The sequence below is a fragment of the Scyliorhinus torazame genome, chromosome 19 (assembly GCF_047496885.1).
Source record: "Scyliorhinus torazame isolate Kashiwa2021f chromosome 19, sScyTor2.1, whole genome shotgun sequence".
Taxonomy (NCBI): domain Eukaryota; kingdom Metazoa; phylum Chordata; class Chondrichthyes; order Carcharhiniformes; family Scyliorhinidae; genus Scyliorhinus; species Scyliorhinus torazame.
In genome coordinates, this window is record NC_092725.1 from 55,132,123 (window position 1) to 55,150,351 (window position 18,229).

The 18,229-nt window shown below is 48.5% G+C and overlaps 1 protein-coding gene across 4 annotated transcripts in view; it reads left to right on the forward strand.

Moving 5' to 3' along the window:
• Positions 1 to 7,991: 7,991 nt before the first annotated feature.
• The window catches only part of sinhcaf (SIN3-HDAC complex associated factor), a 37,759-nt gene continuing 27,521 nt past the window's right edge, over positions 7,992 to 18,229 (forward strand). Inside the window, exons 1-2 of one of the 4 annotated variants that reach the window (XM_072484294.1) lie at positions 7,992 to 8,145; positions 13,444 to 13,562. The gene's annotated coding sequence lies outside the window, so the exon portion shown is untranslated. Of the gene's footprint in view, positions 8,257 to 13,443; positions 13,563 to 18,229 lie in introns of all 4 variants that reach the window. The other 3 variants (XM_072484295.1, XM_072484296.1, XM_072484297.1) reach the window with 3 other exon arrangements.

Consider the following 18,229-nt stretch of genomic DNA (forward strand, 5'->3'; position numbering starts at 1 on the left):
TCTTGCGGCTGACCCCAAACCCAGGTGTGATTTTTCTTTAGCAGCAGGTGTAAGGGGGCCAGCGTAGTTGCCAGATTGGGGAGGAACTTCCCGTAATAGTTTACGAGACTGAGAAAAGAATGAAGATGCGAAGTGTCAGTTGGGGTGGGGGCATGTTGAATTGCACGCACCTTCTCTGCGACGGGGTGCAGACCCTCGCGGTCCACCCGATAACCTAGGTAGACTACTTCTTTTGCCTGAAATACGCACTTTGTGTGACGTAAACGGACTCCAGCCTCCGAAAGACGTTTAAGGACAGCCTCCAGATTTTCCAAATGCTCTTGCTCCGACGTCCCTGTAATCAACACGTCATCTAGGTAGACAGCCACACGTGGTAAACCTCTCAAAATGCTCTCCATAACACGTTGAAAAATTGCGCAGGCAGAGGATACTCCAAAGGGCAACCGTGTATATTCATACAGGCCCCGGTGTGTGTTAATTGTTACATATGGTCGGGAGGCAGGGTCCAGCTCCAACTGCAGGTAGGCGTGACTCATATCTAATTTTGTGAATGAGAGTCCGCCTACAAGTTTCGCGTAGAGATCCTCTATGCGAGGCATTGGGTATCGGTCGAGTCGGGAAACTGTATTCACTGTAAGTTTATAGTCGCCACACAAGCGAACTGTGGCATCTGGCTTCATTACTGGCACAATTGGTGCTGCCCAGTCAGCAAAACGGACAGGCCTGATAATACCCAAACTCTCCAAACGAGTGAGCTCCCCTTCTACCTTCTCGAGCAAAGCGTAAGGCACTGGGCACGCCCGGAAATAGCGCGGTGTGGCTCCTGGTTCAACTTGGATACGGGCTACGGCCCCTTTTATTTTCCCCAGACCAGGCTGGAATACGTCTGGGTATCGTCCTAGCACCTCAGTCAACCCTCCAGAAACTGTTTGGAGGATGTGCTGCCATTGCAACCGCAAATGGCACAACCAGTCCCGACCCAACAGGCTGGGCCCATGGCCACGCACTACGATAAGTGGGAAACGCCCCTCCTGGCGTCCATAGACCACAGGGGTCACTGTAGTTCCTGCAATGTCCAATGGTTCCCCCGTATAGGTGGCCAACCTGGCCTGTGAGTCAATTAGTGTAAGGGTCTGTATACCCTGCTTGATGCGGTCGAATGTCCTCTGGGCGATCACGGAGACCGCTGCGCCAGTATCCAACTCCATCTCCAGCGGGTGGCCATTGACCCGTACTGTCACCTTAATGGGGGCCACACGGGGAGCTGCCACACAATGCAGCTGCAGGCAGTCGTCCTCCGTCTCCACGTCCTCAGGAGTGGTCGCCGCAGGTTCATCCACATGGAAGCTACGGCCTCTGGGCTGGTCCCAGTTACGGCCCCTGGGCTGGTCCCAGTTTCGGTCGGAACGACGGCGCCTCTGGCGTCCCCAGGACCGCCGTCCGCGATGGGGTCGGCGCCTACAAGTCTGACACGGACATGGCTCCTCATCCATTGGCTCTGGAGAAGGCTCCCTTCGGGGAGGAATGTCCGATGGTCACTGGCGTCGGTCTGGTCGTTGCCTCGCCCAAGGTACCGCAGGAGTGCGAGGGGACGTTTTTGGGCAGAAAGGGTTTCGCCCCAAGGCATGCACTTCCATTCCCTGTAGCTCCTGTACTCCTCGCTCTGCGCTCTCTCGGGACAAGACTATTTGTATTGCCTGTTGAAAAGTCAATGTTGGCTCCGCTAACAACTTTCTCTGGGTGGCCGCATTGTTAATACCGCAAACCAAACGGTCGCGTAACATTTCTGACAAGGTCTCACCATAGTCACAGTATTCCGCAATCCCGCGTAGCCTGGATAAAAAAAAATCGGCAAGGGATTCTCCAGGGGTCCTCTCAGCGGTATTAAACCGGTAACGCTGGACTATCGTGGACGGGGTTGGGTTAAAGTGTTGCCCCACTATATTCACAAGTTCATCAAACGTTTTGGTGTCTGGCGCAGCTGGGTACATAAGGCTCCTAATCACCCCAAACGTATGCGGCCCGCAGGCGGTGAGCAATATGACCACCTGGCACTCGTTTTCAGTGATATTGTTTGCCCGGAAATAGTAACGCATCCGTTGTGTGTACTGGTTCCAGCTTTCCAGCGCAGCATCAAAAACATCCAAACGTCCGTACAGAGGCATGGTATAATAGAAAACAACTTCCAACCTGTATCCAACAAAAATCCAGGGAGGTGGCTTCAGCAGTGTAGACAGCTATTCACTTTTACCTTCGTCGCCAGTTTTGTAAAGGCCCCGAAGAATCCAGCACGAGTTTTAAGGATACAAAATAATAAAGTTTATTTACTATAACAATATATACATAGCAGTAGCAGTAACTTCCCTTGCTACCTTCTCCTTCCTCCTGGTTCCTGGACTGGCCAGCTTATTTATAGTAGGAGTTTCTCCGCCCCCCTCATTGGGGAAGTTCATACTCCCATAGGATTGTGGGATAATCATTAGTCCCCAGCCAATCGTCAGTAGGCAGGTTATAACACCCGGTCTCTCCCTCCCTGTGACCCCCCCGCCTCCCGGTCTCTCCCCTTTCCCCCCTCTCCCTTGTAACCCTCCTTTGTCCCTCTTTCCCCTGTTCTTGTCCCAGTTTGCTCTCCCGTCTCTGTTGAGTGGTCCCCCCCCCCCCACCTCCAGCCTGGCGCCTTCCCCCCTGTTGGGGGCGCGCTGCGGCCCTGCTTTGTTGCATGCCCCCAGCGCTAGCGTTCCCGCTAGTACGGTGGCTCCCCTCTCGGGAGTTACTGTCTCGCTTCTCCCCTGCCTGGCCTCTACGGTTTTCTGCCCGCTCTTCCCCTATCCTACCCTGCACTCCTCCTGCTTGCTCTCCCTTCTCCACTACTCTCGTTCCCTCGTGCTGGGGCCTGGCCTCCCACGTGAAGCGGTCCCTCGGGCAGTGGTTTGTTCTTTGTTCAGGGTGCGCTCGCCGTGGCGGGGGGGCCTGGCGTTGCCTCCCCCCTCCCCTTCCCCCCGTCGGCATGTTGTTGCCCCCTGCCAGGGGGCCCTCATTTCTACCTTCGCTGGTGGTTTTCCAGCCCATGTTCCTCGACAAACTTGTTTGCTTCGGCAGGGGCTGTAAAGAAGTATTCTCTTTCTTGGTATGTGACCCAGAGTTTTGCTGGGTACAGCATACCAAAACGCACGTTGCTCTTGTGAAGAGCTGCTTTCGCTCTATTAAACTCGGCCCGTCTCCTGGCTAGGTCTGCCCCAATGTCCTCGTGAATTCTAATGGCATGTCCTTCCCATTTGCAGGTTCTGTTTTTCCTGGCCCAGCGCAGGATTGTTTCCCTATCTTGGTACCGGTGCAGTTTAGCTGTAACTGCTCTCGGGTGTTCCCCTGCTTTGGGCTTCGGGCGCAGCGACCGGTGTGCTCTGTCCATTTCTGGTGGGCTGGGAAAGGTTTTCTTCCCCACTAAGTTGCCCAGCATCTCGGCCACGTATGCCGTGGGGTTTCTACCCTCGATCCGCTCTGGTAAACCCACAATCCTGACATTTTGCCTCCTCGAGCGGTTTTCCTAGTCATCCACTCTGCCCTTCAGGCTCCCCGGTGTTGTGCCCAGTCTCGCCACCTCCCTCTCCAGGACCGTGATCCGGTCGCTCACGTCAGTCGCTGCTTTCTCCAGCTCCTTGATGGTCGCCTCTTGGGCTTCCAGTTTCTTCCCTTGGGCGTCCAATTTCTCCTCTGCTCTGCCCAGGGCCTGCTGCACCTCCGCCAGGGCCTTGGCCATTGCTGCCTGCACTCGGCCTCTATGTCTGCCCTAGCCTCTGCCTTGTTTACCTGCTGATGTTCCCTCAGCGCATCGGCAAAGGCTGCTTTCCAGTTCCAGCTGTCCCCTGGCCCCGGGGGAGACTGCACCTGTCTGCCCAGCTCTTTTTGATGCGGCGATACTTCCGTTCTGCCTCTTTGCTCGCTGATTGGCTCGTCTGAACTGGCTCGCCCATTGCCCCGTCTGCCTTTTGTGCCCCTTCTCCCTCTGCTTTGGCTCCCTTCTGGCATTTTTCCGCCCTTTTTTCCCCCCTCTTATTTATTTATTTATTTTCTCTCTCCCCCCCCCCCCCTTTTTCTTCTCCCCTCCCTTCTCTCCTTTACCACTTTATTTTTCCTCTTTTCTAAAATTCTTCTCAGGTGAACTTGTTTTGGGTGAGAACAAGAAAAAAAAAGATTTTTTAAAAAAGTTTTCTTTTCAGAGTTTTGTTTTTGCAAAAGTTATTTTTCCCTTCCTTTTCCCTCACTCACCCAGATCGAGAGAGAGGGCGAGTGGCTTCTGGTCCAGAGTCCCTCTTTGTTCCTGCCTCATGGTGTTCGCCGCTGGTCGGTCGGTCCCCGCTGCTCGGTCCGGGCTGCCGCTCGTCCCACCCTGCGCTCTCCTGCTGGGGGGTTTTAACAAATCCGGAGGCCCCCTGAAAAAGCCCCGACTTTGTGGAACCGCGGGAGCCTTTTTGCTGCAACCACTCCGCTCTAACCCTTTGTCGGACTATCAAATAGCACAATATTAATGCAATTCTAAGTGATTCTACTTAGTGATTCTAATTTATGTATCTACTGCTCAACTGGGCAGCACAGTAGCATAGTGCTTAGCACAATTGCTTCACAGCTCCAGGGTCCCAGGTTCGATTCCCGGCTTGGGTCACTGTCTGTGCGGAGTCTGCACGTTCTCCCCGTGTCTGCGTGGGTTTCCTCCGGGTGCTCCGGTTTCCTCCCACAGTCCAAAGATGTGCAGGTGGATTGGCCATGCTAAATTGCCCTTAGTGTCCAAAATTGCCCTTAGTGTTGGGTGGGGTTACTGGGTTATGGGGATAGAGTGGGGATGTGGGCTTGGGGAGGGTGCTCTTTCCAAGAGCTGGTGCAGACTCGATGGGCTGAATGGCCTCCTTCTACACTGCAAATTCTATGTTCAATAGTAGTGTGTCAGTTGTGACTAAGTTGGTGGCATTCTCAGCTCTGAGTCAGAAGGTGGTGGGTTCAGCTATCACTCCAGGAAGTCACAAGAATCAAGGCTGACACTCCTGTGCAGTAACATTACAGCACTGTTGGAATGGCATGCCCTCTCAGGTGGGTGCCATTATTTTGAAGACGGGCAGGGATAAATCTCTGTGCCTCAAACAATATCACAAAAGTGGATTATCTGATAATTATCACAGGACTGTTTGTGGGAGTTTGCTACGTACAAATTGGCTGCTGCGTTACCTGCATTACATCAGTAACCGTGCTTCAAAAGTAATAAATTGGCTGTAATCCATAACTATAGAAGGGTTTTGGTGCAGGAGGCCATTCAGCCCTCCTGCCTGTGCAAGCTCTCCTGAATAGCAATTCACTTAATGCTACACAATTCTCCGTAGCCCTCAATAATTTTCTCTTTTTCTATGAGATGTCTTGAAGTCAACCATGAAAGGCGCTATATAAATGCAAGATGCGTTTCTTCTCAACAAAACATTACAGCTTGTTTCAGAGGTAGCAGTAAGGAAGAATGATGAAAAAAGATGTTAAGAAGGCTCACCAACTACTTGATCAAAGAAGGGTTTTTATCCCTCGCAATCAGAGGGAACAAGTTGAGGAAAGACTTACAAAGATAGGACCGAACCATTAAAAATTTTTTTTTAAATCTGAATTAAGAGGCAATTTAGCATGGCCAATCCGCACATCTTTGGATTGTGGGAGTGAAATCCACGCAGCACGGGAGAATGTGCAAACTCCACAGTGACCCGGGGCCGGAATAGAACCTGGGTCCTCGGCGGAGTGAGGCAGCAGTGCTGACCAGTGTGCCACCGTGCAGCCCCCTCCGTGTTATATTGGACGCCAATCACATATCGACAGCATCACTAGGACTGCCTATTTTCACCTCTGCAACATTGCCCAACTCTGTCCCTGCCTCAGTTCATCTGCTGTGGAAAATCCTCATTAGCCCCTTTGTTATCTCTAGCCTTGACTGTTCGACCCTTCTCCTGTGGCTGCTCCCCCTCATTCTCCCCTCTTGGCAAGTGAATATTTTGCTGCCTGTATCCTAACTCACACCAAATCCTGCCCCCCCCCCCCACCAAACTCCTCTCCTGTGCTCACTGACCTGGCAAACAATGCCCATAGCTTTTTAAAATTCTCATCCTTGTTCTCCTCCAAATCCCTCCATAGTCTTGCCCTCTTCCTATGCCTGTAATCATCTCCAACCCCACAACCCTCCCAGATATCTCTGTTCCTCTATCACTGTGCATCCCTGATTTTTAATTCACCTGCTGAAGAGGGCATAGAATCATAGAATTTACAGTGCAGAAGGCCATTCGAACCATCAAGTTTGCACCGGCCCTTGGAAAGAGCACCCTACTTAGGCCCAGGCTTCCACCCTATCCCCGTAACCCAACCTAACCTTTTGCACGCTAAGGGGCAATTTGGCTAATTCAAGTAACCTGCTCATCTTTGGACGGTGGAAGGAAACCGGAGCACTCTGAGCAAACCCAGACATGGGGAGAAAGTGCAAACTCCACACAGACGGTCACCTGAGGCCGGAATTGAACCTGGGACCCAGGAGTTGTGAGGCAGCAGTGCTAACTACTGTGCCACCATGCCACCCCAGTGTCTACATAGGCCCAAAGCTCTGGAATCCCCTCCCTAACCCATCTCTCCTTTCATTCTTTAAGACATTTTTGAACAAACCTTTGGCCTGGTGTCAAATTCTGTTTGATCACTCTCCTGTGAAATGGTTTGGGATTTCCTGTTACATTAAAGGCGCTATATAAACACAATTTATTGTTCTTGTCACGGCTTTCAAATTGCAATGTTAAATTAAGGTTAAATCTGCCCTCTCGGTTGGTCTCCAGATCCCAAGGCACTATTCTGAGCAGCGGAGCTCAACTGGTCCTGGTGAATTATCACATGACGGCCAGCGGGATCTTGCTGTGCGCAAACTGCGACCAGTGACTCCACTTCAAATCTGCACAATTTGCTGTGCAGGGATTTGGGATGGGTAAACAATAAAGGCAGTTAGTTCTCTCTTTAAAGGGCCTTCTTTCAAGGGAGTGGCACTGTGGTTAGCACGGCTGCCTCATAGTGCCAGGGACCCGGGTTCGATTCCGACCTCAGGTGACTGTGTGGAGTTTGCACGTTCTACCCGTGTCTGAGTGGGTTTCCTCCGGGCGCTCCAGTTTCCTCCCACAATCCAAGGATGTGCAGGTTAGGTGGATTGACCATGCTAAAATTATTGCCCCTTGAGTGTCCAGAGTTGTGCGGTTTGGCTGGTGGTACAGTGATAGGGTGGGGGATTGGGCCTAGGTGGAGTGCTCTTTGAGGGTCGGTGTCGCCTCGATGGGCCGAATGGCCTCCTTCTGGACTGTCGGGGTTCTATTTCAGGGAAGCTAGCTATTGAAAAGAGTCATTGCCTCTGCAACACCTCTTCATTGAAGCTTGCGGGAAGAGGGCAGAGGAAAACGTCTGTGACATTTTGTCTCCAGTTTCCCCCCCAAAAAAGACACAATGGATTTTACAATGGTCGGAACTTCCCCCTCCCCGACCCCCGCCAGTCAAATCCGGCTGCAGCACACGCGAGGGTGGCCGCATTAATCAGTTTCCTACAGCTCTCAGTGACATTGTTACCCTCCTGTCTCCCCATCCACCCACAACACTGATGGATCGTTCTATACTGACCCCCCCCCCCAATGTGAGCCGAACTACACAGTGACTTGTTCCAGGTGATCATTCTGGGCAAGGCTTTCTGAGTCAAACACCTTCGTAGCACTGAGCTCGCCCCCCCCCCCGGAACACTGATTTGTAACTGCGACTTGAGCAGGGCTTTAAAAGCACCTTCCTCTTTCCATATCAGAATACAAACATCCTGTGACGTTGTGTGTGTGATGGGGATGGACGGGTGGGCGGATGAGGGAGGGTCGCGGCCGCGTTTCCCGCGTTCCCCTCTTGCCTTATTTGGCTTTGAAACTGACATCATCGCCCCTATGCAAATGTGTTTGATTCAAGATTTCAAACGGCCCAAACGCGCCTGCGCCGAACGTAACTAACACCCTCCTCCTCCCTAACCTAAAGAAAGCAGAGCAGTAGCTTCACCCACATCAACAACGAGGTCGTGTGTGTGTATTTTTAAAAAAAAAAGAAAGTGAAGTTCACGCTGTGCCGGTGAGTGCATTTTTAATGTAACGGCGTCTCGCCAGGAAGCACGATTAATAACCTCTTGTCCTGGAGCGGCGACGCGCCTCGATCTTGTCTATTTATATGTCTATCTCCCGGGTAAGTTGTAAACTTTTGTGTGTATGTATGTGATCTGGCTGAACATCTTGCTGGCGACAGTGAGCGGGGGGGATTGGAACGTGGGCGCGCACCGCGTTCGAATTTAGAACCTTGCCCGGATCGCGCTGTTGTTACATGCGAGCTGGACATTCCAAAGGTGCTGTCGCAACGTTCCATCCTCCTGCCACTGCCCACTCTCTCTTTCCCCCCCCCCCAACTCTTCCCCCAAAAAACACAAAAGTTTATTCATTTCCACTTGCTGTCTGTAACTTGGGCTTCCCCATTTCTTTCCACCCTCTGCAGCAAGGCACACACACTGTGGTTCAATCGCCGCTGCGACACGAGTTACTTGTTCCTGGTTCATGGATTGATTCTCACCGGGTTGTACGAATCCGTTGCACGTTTCTTTTTGTGTGTGTGTGGGTGTCCCCCTCTCTCTGCACATTCCTCGTGTCCTTAAGAACTTTGAGACGCTTTTTTTGGGCGTCTCGGTTAACCTCGATTCATATTCTCTCATCTATGCCGATGGCGTCATGTGAACTTCATCCCAGCAAACTCCACAGGCCGCCCTGTTATTTTAGATATTTGTTTAAAATCCCCTTCGCGGTGGTGTGGGGAAGGGTGTCTCAAAAGTGGCGGTGGGATTAAAGGTGGGTCAGTGAGCAGGAGAGGGAGGCAGGGGGTTGTTTTTTTGTTGTTGGGGGAGATGTCTCTCCCACTGTGTGTGTATGGGGAGGTGATGCTGATGCACGTAGGCAGGAGCACGCTCAGAGACTGAAAACAAAGAGCAGCGTGTGGGTCCCTCACTCAGACCCATCACACATGGAGCCAGCCACTTGCTCCGTCAATCGATCCAGAAATTCCCATTTGTTTTCGCATCAACTGGGTGTGTTGGGATTTATACCTCTCTATATCTCACAATGCAATCATTATATACAACCCACCACCACTCCTCATTCAGAAACGTGCTGTAATTTACGTGTGACATTTTTCAACGTCAGATGGCCCGTGCTAATTCGTTTTAACCCCCCCCCCCTTTTCCAAGTGTAAGGATTCGGAGCTATTTTACTTTTCATTGCCCCCCCCCCCCCTTTGGTCCGGTGAAGCGGTGTTGCTCCCGCGCTGTGTTTGTGAAATTGACCATTTTCTTTTGTTTTTAAATGAGAAAGTGCTGGGTTTCAGGCGCGCCACGTTTTTTGGGGGGAGGCGGGTGGTGGAACAGAGATTGCAGCAGCGTGAGGATCCGAAGAAAGGCTTGTCTGTGCCATTAAACACACAACAAACAACAACAACAGGCAGCGTGCGACAGCGCTCCCCGATCCCCTTCCCAGACAGACACATCTGAGATTGCATTATTGAATCGGGGGGTGGGGGGGGGACGTGATTTAATTTAGGATTTGAATGGGATGATGGAAACCATGCAGACAGTTAGGAAATGAGGTTGATTTTTCTGCCCGTTTTAGTTTGGATGACAAGGAGTGGGGGTGGATGGTCGATTTCCTTCCAGCTACTGACTGAAATGGACAGGATCCACAGGGAGGGGTGGGATAGATGGAGGGATGTATTTTGTCAGCCAGGTTGTAATGAGATGAAAAACAATCCTCCTTATGTATATAGTTTCTCCTCCGAGCATGCAAGAGTTTTTTTAGGGGTGCCACGGTGATTGGGGACTGTGCTTTTCTGTTTTGTGTGATGAAAGATCAGTGATAGGACTATATCCACCTGAGACATTAATCCAACACCCCACCCCCTCCACTGTTTCATTAATTTTTTTTCTCCTCGCAGCACTTTTCTGTTGTTTTGGTAGCTGAATGTCTGCCACCCTTGGGTGCATCCTTTGTCTGAAGAGTTAACCCAAGAGACTTGACAAGGGATTGATCAAAATGATGTAAGATTTTGAGGCAGTAAATAACTCTTCACAGGCAGCAGGGTCCGCTCACATTTAGGAGACTGGACAAAAGCGGAGGTGAGGTGAAGTTATTTTACCCGGCGAGCTGTTAAGCTTGCGCCTGCACGGCCTGGAAGGGTTTTTAAAATTTATTCATGGGATGTGTACCAGCATTTGTTCCCCATCCCTAATTGACATTGAACTTTGTATCTTGCTGAGCCATCTCAGGGGGCAGTTGAGAGTCCACGGCATTGCTGTGGGTCTGGAGTCACATGTAGGCCAGACCAGGTAAAGATGGCAGATTTCATTCCCGGAAAGACATCAGTGAGTGAGCCAGATGGGTTTTTAACAGCAGTCGATGATAGTTTCACAGTATTATTAATGATGTGGAGATGCCGGCGTTGGACTGGTGTGAGCACAGTAAGAAGTCTTACAACACCAGGTTAAAGTCCAACAGGTTTGTTTCGATGTCACTAGCTTTCGGAGCGCTGCTCCTTCCTCAGGTGAGGAAGGAGCAGCGCTCCGAAAGCTAGTGACATCGAAACAAACCTGTTGGACTTTAACCTGGTGTTGTAAGTATTATTAAGGATAGCTTTCAATTCCAGATTTATTAATCGAATTTAAATTCCACTAGCTTTTGTGGTGAACCCGTGGCCCCAGACCATTGGCCTGGACCTCTGGGTCACTAGTCCCAATGACATTCCCACTGCACCAAGTCTCCACAGAGTCGGATCCAATGCTAACTTCTTTAAAAAAATGTTTTAGAGTATCCAATTCATTTTATCCAATTAAGCGGTAATTTAGTGTGGCCAATCCACCTACCCTGCACATCTTTGGGATGTGGGGGCGAAACCCACTCAAACGGGGAGAATGTGCAAATTCCACACGGACAGTGATCCAGGGCCGGGATTGAACCTGGAACCTTGGTGCCGTGAGGCAGCAGTGCTAACCACTGCACCATCGTGCCACCCGAGATCCAATGCTAACTTCCAAAGAGGAATTGGATAAATATTTGGAACAAATCATCTTGCAGGACTGAGAGAGAAGTGGGGAGAACGGATTTGGTGCGGTCAAAGTACTCCAATGCTCTGTGGTTGCTCAGCTACTTTGGATCTACATCTCGATTTTAGAAATTGCAGCCCTCATACCCCCCCGCACCCCCAAAACCTCCACCAGCCTGACGACTCTCTCAGACGTGCTGCAGCAAACCTGGCCTCTGATGCTCCCATTCTTCCGTATTTAATTGGTGGCCCTGCCTTGAGCCACCCAGGATCCTCTCCAGCCCTTCTTTTGAAGACACTGCTTCAAGCTCGTCAATTTGACCAAGCTGATTGTCAACTTCTATCTGATTACCCCAGTGAATGTTGAATGTGCTACATAAACCACGGGGTTGTTGTTGACCTTATCACCAGAACTTCAGAGAAATGATGTGGACGTTTAAAATCTTCATACTATTCCTACTCCAATCTTCACAACACATTTAGCAGTGAGTGAGAGTGTGCATTTTGTCCTGTCAGAGCTGGGTTGTATGTGGCAGAGCACTTGAGACACGAGCTGCATTAGAAAGAATTGAGATGACACAGAATTAAGAGGTATTAATTCTGATTGCTCTTCCCTATGGTATGTTGGTGTCAAGGCTCTTCACCACTGATTTGTTGTCTAATTGACAAAGGGCGATTAATCAATAACTCCATTATCGTCATTGAACGGTCGAAGGTGAACAAGATGGATCTTGGATTATTTTCTATCTGGAAATTCCTAGCAATGTTAAGATGAGGACGGCGAATGCTAACACTGGCCCATTGGCGCACGTTGTCCAAATTCAAAGCTGTGATGAGGGACTTCACTTTTGCAGGCAGGTTGGACCCAGGTTATACCCGTTGGAGTGTAGAAGAATGAGAGGTGATCTTATTGAAGCAAGTCCTGAGGGGATTTGATTGGATAAATACCATGGGGTGGGGGGGTTCCACTTGTGTGAGAAACAGAAACTTTGGGACGGCAGTAGCATAGTGGTATTGTCACTGGATTAGTGATCCAGGGTAATGCTCTAGAGACCTAGGTGTGAATCCCACCATAGCAGTTGGTGACATTTGAATTAAATAAAAATGTAGACTTTACAGTGTAATGAGACCATGAAACCATTGTTGATTGTTATTTAAAAACCCATCTGGTTCACTAATGTCCTTTCGGGAAGGAAATCTGCCGTTATTACCTGGTCGGGCCTACATGTGACTCCAGACCCACAGGAATGTGGTTGGCTCTTAAATGGCCTAACAAACCACTCCGATGGCAATAAATACTGGCCCAGCCAGCAATGCCGTTCACAAATGAAAAACAGAATGAAGCATAGCATTTAAGATGGTGATGAAGAGAAATTGTCAATGACCAGGGTTCAAGGAAATGTTCAATAACGGGGATCATTAAATGTATTCAAGGCAAGAGTTAGGTGTTTTGACAGACAAGAGAGGGTTATGGGGGCAAGCTGCAAAGTGAAGTTGAGACTCAACCAGATCAGCCATGATCTTATTGAATGGTGATGCAGTATCGAAGGGCCGAATGGCCTACTCTTAAGTTCAATGTTCATGAGAGCTGAAGGAGGATGGGGTGCTATCTGAGTGAGGCTACTAGCATATTGAATCTCACAGAATCTATGGCACAGCAACAGGCCATTTGGTCCCTGCTGATATCTAAATGCCACATAAGCTCAGTCTAATTACCCCTTCGCATCCCGCTGCTGTTTCACATTGATCCTTTTCCCTCATGCATGCCAAGCCTGTGCTTCCATACGTCACTGCTATCTGGTTCAGCCACTCCACCCGGCAGAAAGTTCCACATTCTCGCTGCTCTCTGTAAAGTAATCCCTTCTAAATTCATAATTTGATCCATTAACAATTATCTTCTATCCCTACCCCCTTGACCTGGATCACTCTACGTCGCCCTGTCAGGCCCATTGTAAATTTAGAAACCTTTAACAGGCCCGCTATTAATCTTCACCTTTCCCAAAGAAAAGAGCTCCAGCAGTTTTTTTTTTTCAGTCCTCCCACCGTGTGGTGACCAGAGTTGTTTACATGCAGATCCGCAGCCACGCAAGAGTGGTATCTTCAGAGGAATGTGGGAGGGGCTGTCCATCTACTGCTTTGAAGCTTTCGGAGTGACGATTGACAATTCAAGAATTTTTAGGAACTTTTGTTATTGAACCGGCCCCAGACTACATTCCCTGACAGGCCAGCTATTTCGGATAGCTAAAGAAAAGACGTGAAGCTTAAATCCATATTCCAATTACTTTTCCTTTATCTCAGGTTGGTGATACTCGCAGATCTTGGAGCTCAACAGTACATCCATCAGTGAGGAAACAGCACTAAAATCAGCTCTTAATAAACCTTCAGAACCACGATATTCAAACGGGACAAAGTGGGAAGTAAGTGTATAACAATAAGGAGAATTGAGATCCCAGACATTAATCGAGCTCAGGAGTGTAGATTGATTATGTTTTGGTGACTCCTCCCCGAAGGGAGTCAGTACCATCAGGACAGAAGAATGGGCGGAATCTGGAAACATAATTTCAGCTATTGAAGAAAGAAAGCGAGTTGCATTTCTGTAGCGCCTTTCACTACCCCAGGCCATCCCAAAGCACTTTACTGCCAACGCACTTGAGAACTGTCAGCACCCCGTTGGAGGAGATGTGGCAACGAGATTGTGCACAGTAAGCCCCCACCAACGGTAATCAGTGCAGAAGAATCAGGACCGGGAAATTGAACATTGAAGGGTGTCAAATGTCTAGAAAAGGTGTGAGAAGGTAAAAGGGAAGGTGGAGTAACTACTTATTTGGGATAACGTAAAGGCATTAGCAAAACATTTTGCAGCCATCAGTAAGACCAGAAAGAACCCATGGGATTAGAGGTAAAAGATAAAAGGATTGATATCTCTGGTAGGGATAGCCAGCGGAGCATTTAATAGTGGAAGGTAGGTGGAGGAAGAAATGTGAAAGCAGATTGAGAAAATAAGCATAAAACATAGAATAATTATCACGAGGGATATCAGTGGTACTGAAATAAGTTGGTCGGAAGAGATGAGTATAAGGAATGAAGAGATGGAGCTCCTTTCCAACTTGCATGGAAGAAGCTCGACAAGGGAGGACTTCTCAATTGGATTTAGTAACGGGGACATGAATCAGGGCAGATAAGCAAATTAAAAGAAGAGGAATTTCTTGGCAATAGTGACCATAATGCAATAAACCTAGACCTAATAATTGAGAAGCACATGAGCAAGACGAGAAGCAGGGTAACAGATTGGAGAAAAGTTGATTTTGTCGGCCTGAGATGAGAATTTGGGGTGGTGGGGAGGGGGAACTAAAATACGCAATAATATTAACTTCACTGTCGCTGGGGCAAGTCCTGGAGCTTCCTCCTTAACAGCACTGTGGCTGAACTTGCACCTCAAGGACTGCAGCTGTTCAAGGAGGCAGCTCATCACCACCTTTCTCAAGGGCAGTCAGGGATGGGCAATAAATACTGGCCTAGCCAGCGAAGCCCACATCTTGTGAATGAAGGGGCTGGAATTGCAATGGGAAGCATTTTAAATGGTGTTCAGCCGAGTCCAGGAAAAAAAATCTATTGTGTGCAAAGGAAGCAACAAACTAAACATTAATGAGACACCGTGGATGAATGAAAACTTGAGGGCGATTAAACAATCTCGGAAAGGGACATCCACTCAGTAAATGAACAGCACAGGACGGTGTGACAGGGAGAGTTTGAAGAGAAATGAAGAACACAATTAGGAAGGCAAAGAGGAACTACGCAATAAATGATAAAGGACCGTAAAACAAAATAATAAAATATTCCATAGGCACATTAATAAACAAAGGAAAGTGGGCGGCACGGTAGCACAGTGGTTAGCACAGTTGCTTCACAGCTCCAGGGTCCCAGGTTCGATTCCCGGCTTGGGTCACTGTCTGCAGAGTTTGCACGTTCTCCCCATGTGGCTTTCCTCCGGATGCGCCGGTTTCCTCACACAGTCCAGAGATGTGTGGGTTTGGTGGATTGGCCATGGTAAATTGCCCTTGGGTTAGGTGGGGTTACGGGATAGGTGTAGGTGTGGGCTTTCAGTTGGGTGCTCAGTCCAAGAGCCGGTGCAGACTCGATGGGCCGAATGGCCTCCTTCTGCACTGTAAATTCTAGGATGAAAAGAGCACCACAAAGGGATGGACAGGAAATATTCACATGAGCAATAGTGAAATCGCAGAATTATTAAATATTTAGCTTTGGGATTTACCAGGGACTTGGCATTATCAGATGAGAGATGATGTGACATTTAAAATAAAAAAAGAACCATCCGATTAATCAGCATTAGATCAAAGTTGAGGAAGATAAAACCCTTAGACCAGGCAGATTGCATCTGTACATTTTAAAATAATCTAGGGAAGAGATAGCAGAGGCAAAGGCTTGGAGGGCCGAAGGGCCTGTTCCTGTGCTGTACTTTTCTTTGTACTATCATACATATTGAATAATTATTTAGAGAAAGGTGCAATGAAGGGGGAGGGGGTGCAGCACAGAGGCCCCCCCCCCCAAACCAGATATTACATTTTCATAAGAAAAACAAATGGAGATCGCAAGAATATTCCTGGTAGCTTCTGTTTACAGTGCTCGACCACCTATAAAGGTCCTCCCTTTTAAGATGAACATGTTTGAAGCTTGAGGGAACACTGCTTGTGTGGCGTATGTTTGGGGCCCATTTGATACATTCTGATTGTCATGAGGAAATATTGGATCGCAATATACTTGGGAACTAACAATCGAAATGAGGTGAAGGAGTGTGGACACGGACACAAATCGTTAGCAATAGGGTTGCTGGTTAATAATACCTTTTTTAAACAAAACACATGGGTTCTTTCCAGAGGGATGGACGTGAAAATCAGCGGAAAACTGGAGCAGCGAAGGAAGCACATTGTACCAGCTCTATGGCGGCACTGTTGCTGTGGCCACAGGCAGCGGCCAAGTATCACTGAATCGCTCCAGTTAATAAGAGGTTTGGCCGTTGCCGGCTTCAGAATACAGGCTGTGTAGCTTCCAGCACTGTCTAGCGAAAGAAAGGGATGGAAATCTCCCGCTGAGATTAAAATGCAGATAACTGAATAATGTAGCAGCCTTGATGATTAAATAAATCACCAGGCCTTCCCTGTACAGCCAGTTCCACCGTTTACTAATGGAATAGGTTCTGGAAGGATTTAATTGAAAAACATAATTAAAAAAAATTTTTTTTTTAACCCAGTGCTAGATGTTGAAAGCCTATTTCCCCCCTGCCTGGAGAGTCTAGAATGAGGGTGCAGTCTCAAATAAGGGGTTGACCGTTCAGGAATGAGATGTGGAGAGATTTCTTCAGTTAAAAGTTTGTGAATCTTTGGGATTGAGTCTGGGTGCTCGGTCAGTGAAATCCCAAGATTCGGATTGATAGATGCTTGTTAGGTAAGGATTATGGAATAAAGACAGAAAATTGAGTTGCCGTGTAGATCTCTGAATGGTGGAGCAGGCCCTTGGGGCTGAACGGCCTATTTGCGCCTTTAATGCCCTTATGAAAAGCGCAAAGTTAAACAGCAACTAAGTAGCTGTCAAATATTTATATTGGGTATTAGGCAATACCAGAGACACCGTTCTGCTGACGATCAATAATATCTTGCTTAACTACAGCATCCGGGTTTTGTTTATCCTTGATTTCACAGGGCATTCAGGCATTTGAATGCACACAGGACTAACTTAGATTTTCAGGGATTTCTCCACAAACCCTCGTCCGCCCGCAAAATGCTGACGTGCCACGCAAGGCGTGTGATAGTGCTCCTGTGTTGGGTGCAGAGACCGATTTCGCAGGCTTTCCTCCCGAGACTAGAGCCTGTAATCCAGGCTGGCAACTCGGGTGTCGTCCCAAGGGGCGCGCTGCGCTGTCTGAGGCGCCGTTGTTTCGGGTGAGGCATTAAATGGAGGCCCCGCCAGCATCTGGGGTGATTGCGAAAGGTCCCAGGGCACAAATGTTGAAAAGGAGAGATGTTCGTCCCTGGTGTTTGACCAATATTTATCCCTCCCTCCACATTGGCTGCAAACACCAAAGCAAACTACTGTGGGTGATAGGAATCTGCAATCCAAAAACATGCTGCAGATACTCCGCAGGTTAACTGAATCTCTCAACTGATGCTGCCTGATCTGCTGAGTATTTCCACCAATTTTGTAGATTATCTGGCCTATTGTTTGATTTACGTTTCTGAGGGCTTGCTGTGTGCAAGTTGACAACCGCATTTGAACAGTGGCTACTCTTCAAAATACTTAAATGGCTTTTAAAGCACTTTGAGGTGACCCACTTGCATGTGTCTGTATGCACATTGTGTGTGTGTGTACACGTTGTATGGCAATATTCGAGTTACTGTGTTGCTGTCAGTACACGCCGTTCACTGTTCAAACTCCGCTTATGTGGTTGCAGGAGGATTTGCTGCAAAAGCTCTGATTTTGGTCTAAAAATAGAAAATGCAGGTCAGACAGCATTTGTGAAGATAGAAAAAGAACTATTTCAGATTGGCGACTTTTCACCAGACTGGTTCCGGCTGCCATTGAATTGATTTAAATAAATAACTTTTTTTTTTACAAAAATAGCCCACTGTGCACATTGTGTCGCCAATAGGATCCTGGCAAAGTGTGAGCATTTCTGTTTGTTACTTTAACATACCCATTTGAATGGTGAAGAGCAGCATTGCAATCTCCGTTTCTCTTGACTATGGGTTTGTGTGCAGCCCTAAGGGGTGGCTAACTGAATATTATTATAGTAGTTTAAAAAAAAAAAATAACACAGTTACTGGAACCTGAAAATGCTCGAAAAATAGGTTGGACGGTCTCTCTTTACTGTCGTCTGGGTTTGGCATTATCGGTAAGACCAGAGCTCCCTGTCTATTCTTAGTTGTCCTAAGCAGATAGTGGCGAGGTGCGGCTTTGAACCATGCCCTGAAGTTGCTCTTTTTGATAAGCGAATTGATCTTCTGGTATTGGTAAAAGTGGCCACGAAGCAAACGGATTGTTGTTCTCTGATGTCCGTCGTGTGACTCCAGTC